The following is a 6,183-nucleotide window of genomic DNA, read 5'->3' on the forward strand; positions in this document are numbered from 1 at the left end:
ACAGGAGCTCGATCAGGACTGTGCCTCAGAGAAGGTGTTGGCTCCACCAGGAAGCTGCCGACAGTGGCAGCCCCTGCCTAGTGGGAACAACTCGGGCTCAGTTGTCTGGCTGTGGAAAAAAATTGGATCCCACAGGCCACGGGGAGCCACAGAGAGCGTCCGAGCTGGTCGGGGCTTGTTGAGAAGCAGCCCGGAGGACGCATGGTCACAGGAGAACCTGTGACAGTCTGGGAGAGGGATGGGCCTCAGAGGCCACAGGCCCAACCCAGTCTCCTCGTCATCACCTCAGTCTTCACAGTAATTCTGCAAGAAGGACTGGCTGTTGTCTCCATTTTACGGATGAGGAAGCGGGGGCCCCAGAGAGGCAGTGAGACGGACACTTGTCACAGAGCTTGTGAGGGCAGATCCGGGATGTGAACCAGGTTGGTCCCCTTCCAGGATCTGTGGACTTCCCCCACACCTGACACCTCTCTAAGGAGGTATTTTTAGACAGCTGGTGTCATCTCGGTCATGGCTTTTACTAAGAGGTGGTATTGTCCCCGTCCTGCGACACTCTTACTCATGCTGGGACTGTTACCGACCCCCTGCACCTGCCTTCCCCAACTGAGCTTTTGCTGGGGTCACTGGGTCTAGCACCTGCGGCCCGGGCCTCCAGGCAGCCCCGTCTGGCTAGGAGTGATGGAGGCCCTCGCCCCACACGGACACCCTGCTTCCAGGGCGGCCCCCTGCGGGCAGGGGCCTGTGTCGCTATTGCCATATGAGTGCACCTCACTCCTGCCCTGGGCGGGGTCAGTGGCACAGGCGAGCTCCTTGACAGTGAGGCTGGTGTGAGCCTGGCTAACGGGTCCCCTGTGCATCTGGGTGGGTCCCCATCCTCATAGGCATGCGTGGTGGACTTCAGGCCCCTCCGTGGAGTGGCTCTGGGGGTGGGGTGGCCTTTCAGTCAGACATGTCCTAGCCGGTCTCCTCATGTGTCAAGTGCTCTCCGTTGTCTGTCTCTAGGGATTGTGAATTGGTGGCCAGGCCCACGCGCCCTTCAGACACTTCTTGACAAGAGGGCCCTGGCCTGGGGCCTGACAGCCGCCCTGCCTGGAGGAGCCTGCTCTCTGCCCCAGCCTTGCTCCACAGCCAAGGCCAGGGGGGTGGTAGCTGGACCCCGGCTGTGGGGATGGAGAAAAGCAGAGAGACTTGGGAGCTGAGGGGGAGAAGAACCACAGGCCTGGGCAAGGGGAGGAAGTGAGCCGAGGGGGAGGACCCGGCGGAGGTCAGCCCTGCTGGGCAGTGGGGAGGACGGTGGTGTCATCCTGGATGGAGCATTGAAACGGATTAAGCAGAGGTGGTGGCAGGCCTGTGGGTACATCGTGGAGCAGGGTGCTCAGCGGCCGGCTGGGCAGGGCCAGCGGGGGTACTGCTGGGCCTGGCCCCCTTGGCGGGGTGGCCCTTCATGGATGGCCCTCCCAGCCTGCTAACGGCTGCGCCAAGCACTGCCCGGGAGAGGCCTGGGGCACCATCAGGCTCCTCAGCTTGCAGGGGGCTGGGGTTTGATCTTTCAGCACTTGCTTGAGATTTATTGGCGGCCCTGAAAGGGCTGCAGTCAGGAGGCCTGGGATGGCCGACGGGGCCTCCTGGCTGTTTACCCAGTGCCGAGGAATTTGAGGGCTCAGTCCTGCTGGAGGGCGTCTAACCTGGGAATAGCCGCTTAGAGTAGTTCACCTGGCCCCAGAGCCTGGCCGAGGGGGACAGGGCTCAGAGATGGTGGATTTGGACACCTCCTTGATGTTACAGACAGGAAAACAGAGGTTGGAGTGGGAGAGTGACCAGCCCCAAGTCGGGTGGCAAAGCTGTGCTCTAGTTAAGACCAGAAGCCAAGCTAGGACAGCACGATTGAGAATCGTCACTTTATATGAATGTCCTCGTGTACTGACTCCCCACTAGGGTGCTCACTTCGTGAGAGGAGGGGCCTTGGGTGTGTGATAACACGTCCTGGACACCTGTAGCAAGCCTCTTGTTGAATTGTGAATGAAGTCAGGGGACCCGGACAGGGCTTCCTTTTCTCACATTATAAGGCATTTTTGTCCTCATGATCCCAAAATGACTTCTGTTCCTCCGGCCACTGTAACTATGTCTCTGGCTGGAGTTTCGAAAGGCGTGAGGACCATGAGTAGACATGAAGTCTGTCCCTTTCAAATGAAAAAGATTGTAGGTTTCCTAGAAGTGCCTAATAGCACGTTGGCCAAAGCATAAATAGCAGTCCTTTGTCTTGTTTCTTATTTTTAACTCTCCACCCTTACCCTGGACGAGACCTATCACTTTGTTGTGTGGTGGTGTTATTTTTGTTTGATTAGATAAAAATCCCCTATCTGGGGGAAATGCCCTCACAGGCTCTTCTTTCTGGGGTGTTAGTAGCAGGTGTGTCCCTGACCTGCCTACTTTCTAGGGGCCTGAGACCCCAAGCTCAGGACTAGTTGACAGACACTGAGGAGACAGGGATCACCCCTGGCACCCCAGCACCCCTGGGAGGCAAGAGGGGAGCCCGCTCCCCCAGCTCCAAAGCCAGTGTTCTGCTGCCTTCAACTGCACTGTGCCCACGGCCCGAAGTGCTGCACCCCGGGGAGTGCTTGGAGCTGAGCTTCAGCCGGAGGACACCGGCATGGCTGCCCTGGGTACTTAGGGCCAGCGTTCCTCCTGGCCTCCGGGGCCATTACCCTGGGTCTCGGCCTGCAGAACCTGAGGCAGTATCATGCCTAAACTGCCCAGCTGAAGAGCAGAGTGTGGGCCACATGGCCTCAAGTCAGGGTCTCCTGCTGCCCGATGGTCACTGTAGGAAGCTGATCTTCCTTGGAGCTGCCCTTCGCTGTTCCCTCCCTGGCATGCCTCCTAAGCAGCAGTCCCCAGGAAGACCTGCTTTCTAGAGGTTCTGCTGCTATTGCTCTGCAGTAGGTCACTGTCCCCTGGGTCTGCCAGGAGCACACAACAGCTCTCCCTGCCTTCCTCACCCCTCTGGGGCTCAAGAGGCGCCCCCCAGTCAGGGTTAACTGAGAACAGAGATAATCATAGTAACAATTGTAATCAAAAAAGCCCCCACCGTGACACTTGCTGTGACCCAAGAGCTCCTAAGTGCTTCATCTAGAGTAATTGAAAGGACACGTGACTCGCAAAAGCTTTGTTTAAGTTTGAAACCTGGCAGCATCAAGGAGTTTATTTTTACCTCCAGGCCTGTGGGTGGAGAGGGAAGTTCCAATAATGTTCTTCTTACTTAACAAAGAAAGCTCGAGAGCCATTGTGCCTTTGAGGAAACAGAGATTCTGTGTAAATATTAATAACCGCAGCGGCACTCTACTGAGCAGGATGACCAGCCAGGGCTTCAGGCTTTTGGGGATTAAAGATGACTTTCGGATTCAGGAATAATCTCCGAAGTCAGATTAGAAGCTCTTTTGTCTGAAATAACTTTACCAAGGACAGTTTTATAAGCTGGTTTCAAGGTTCTAATCTGCCCCATGGGGACCATGGGAGTGTGGAACATTCCCCAGCCTTATCTTGGTGAGTTGGGACGGTCTGAGTGTCCACAGCTCTGCCCATGGTCGGGGCTGAGCAGGGTGCACTCCTGGAATCCCAGTGGCCTGGGAGGCTGAGGCAGGAGGATCACAAGTTTGAGACCAACCTCAGCCGTTTAGCTAGGCTCTAAGCAACTTAGCAAGACCCTGTCTCAAAATAAAAAAATAAAAGAAGGGCTGGGGATGTCTCTCAGTGGTTAAGTGCCTCTGAGTGCCATCCCTGGTACGGGGGCGGGGGAGGTGGCGAGGAGAAGCTCAGACGCATCTTTTGAGGTGGAAAAAGGCTGGGTATGAATAAGGCTGTCTGCAGCACTGGCGCGACGTGGGTGTTCCGTTAGCCCATCTCGCACAGGAAGAAACTGAGGCTCAGAAGTTCACAGCTGGCCAGGCTCACACAGTGAGGAAGTCAAGGGCTGCGCTGCTGTGGCTGGGGGCTGTGGCTTCCATGACGGGTGCTTGGTGGCTCCAGTGCCAGAGGGCCCCGGCTGCCTGGGGACTCTGGGGACTCTGCTGAGCAGCTTTATGGGCTTCCCATGGCTGTTGTCACAAACTGCCATCAACCGTTACCTTATTGTCCTGGAGACCAGGAGACCCACATGGGTCTCCCCAGCCTAGAATCAAGGCACGGAGCCCTAGAGGGGAGTCCATTCCTTGGCCTCTGCCAGCCTCCGGAAGCTGCCTGCCTGCCTTCCTGGCTCGTGGCCCCTTCTGCCATCTTCAGAGCCCGCAGCGTAGCACCGTCCAGTCTCTGGCCCTGATATCCCTGTCTGTCTTTCAGTTATGGGACCTGTTGGATGACATTGGGCCACCCATCCAGGAACACACCATGTGGAGTTGCGTCACTTAACAACACCTGCAGAGCCCTTGGCCGTATAAGATAACGTAGGCACAATTCAGGAACGAGGAGGTGGTGTCTGTGTGTGTCGTGGCGGGAGAGCTTGCTCGGTCCTCAGGTGGGTAGAAAAAATCAAGAGGGTCAGGCTGGCATTGCACTGGGAGTGACTGAGAACCCCACCCAGGACCTGCGTGTGTGGGACCAGGCAAGGAACGAAGGTCTCTATCAGAACTCCAGTGCTCTGGAAGGAGACAGTGGCCAGTGGGGAACACTGCTTGTGATCAGCTCAGGACTGGGATCCACAGGTCAGGTTCAAATCCTACCTCTTCCTCCTCCCAGGGACCAGAGTATGATTGTGACGGGGAGCAGGGAGGGACTGGAAAGGAGGAAATAAACAGACGCATTCACGTGACCCGATTTCATCTCTACCACAGCCTGCCAAGCAAACTCCTGCCTCATTTTGCAAATGTGAAAACAACAGCTCAGAGAGATCAAGCACTTTTCCTGAGATCACACAGCCACTTAGGGAGCTGGGATTTCCCAGGCCCTGGGATTTCCACTCCAGCTACTTGGCTGTCTGCTACATCTGTGTGCATGTTAGACTTTTAACATATTTTCATTAAATCAGCTTACTGCTTTTTAATTTAAATGCATCTGTTTTTAAATGAAACTATGTTTCTCCCATAAGTGGAATTCATGGGCTAGTTATGTATATTTTTGTACTGCACATTAAAATGAATTTATCACTATAAAAATGAAAAATGTTCATTCATAGATCATAAAATTGTGTCACACACCATCGATGTGCTTCATTCCTCTCTTTGGGAATCGACTCCACACCTATTTTGGTTTCACCAAACCATAGTGTTCCTAACGGTTCTCTTTTATTATGGTATAGAATCTTCCAGAGGCTTCCTAGCACAATCAAATGCAGACACCTCAGAGTGGCCTCAGAGCTCTCTTGACCCCCGCTTTCTGACCCTCTAGTTCCCCTGGCTTTGCAGATTTTCTCGTGGCCTTGGCTACCCAGCCAGAGGAGCCAGCATTCAAGCAAGGGTAATTACTGCTCCGAGTCCCCTGCTGAGATGTTAGGGCTTAGCAAAGCTTGTGAAGGAAAAGAAACAGGCTTGGAAATGAAGTAGGAGAGGGTCTGGCTGCATTTCCCAGGAACCCCAAATTTGCAGAGTCCTCTTGGTCTCATTGGTTGACAGAAAAAAGTTAGATCAAGTCTACCAGCCTAGTTTTATGGGCACGACCGAGCAACTTTTGCCAAGGCAAAGGGGCTTAGAGACTTTTTATAACCTCTCCTGGGGCAGAAATGATGGGCTGCCGTGGTGTCCAGTCCAAACTCTGTGATGCCATGGGAGGGCGGGGCTTCCCGGCAGTTGCTCCTGGGCTGTTTGCTATGTTGCGAGTGAGCGGGGCGAATTCCAACTTTTCCTAAGATCCAGGGAGGAAAAGAACCCCCTGATTTCCTGTGTCAGGGAGGCTTGAGGCCCATAAGCGGGTTCCACGAGGTCTTGCAGATTGCCATGAGGAGTTACAGGTGAGTCGGAGGGAGAGCCCGGGTCTGGGTCTGACTCCGGGTGGCTTTGCGTAGGAATTCTCCTCCTGACCTAGTTGGGAGTGATGGGAAGACCCTCAGCTCTAGGAGTGACTTCTGGAAGCAGTCATTCTACTTCAAATCCTGCTCCTTCTTTGACTGGACAAATGACCTTGGACAAGTAATTTTCCCTCTCTGTGCCTCAGTTTCTTCAGTTGTAAAATGGGGATAATAATAGCCCTTCCTTCAAA

At 54.6% G+C, this 6,183-nt stretch overlaps 1 long non-coding RNA gene across 1 annotated transcript; it reads left to right on the plus strand.

Moving 5' to 3' along the window:
* Positions 1-208: 208 nt before the first annotated feature.
* LOC107142035 lies at positions 209-5,190 on the plus strand. The gene is made up of 4 exons (XR_007352132.1): positions 209-422; positions 4,333-4,507; positions 4,574-4,694; positions 4,824-5,190. It is a non-coding gene; the product is annotated as an uncharacterized LOC107142035 (long non-coding RNA).
* Positions 5,191-6,183: the final 993 nt, after the last annotated feature.

The sequence above is a fragment of the Marmota marmota genome, unplaced genomic scaffold (assembly GCF_001458135.2).
Source record: "Marmota marmota marmota unplaced genomic scaffold, marMar, whole genome shotgun sequence".
Lineage (NCBI taxonomy): Eukaryota > Metazoa > Chordata > Mammalia > Rodentia > Sciuridae > Marmota > Marmota marmota.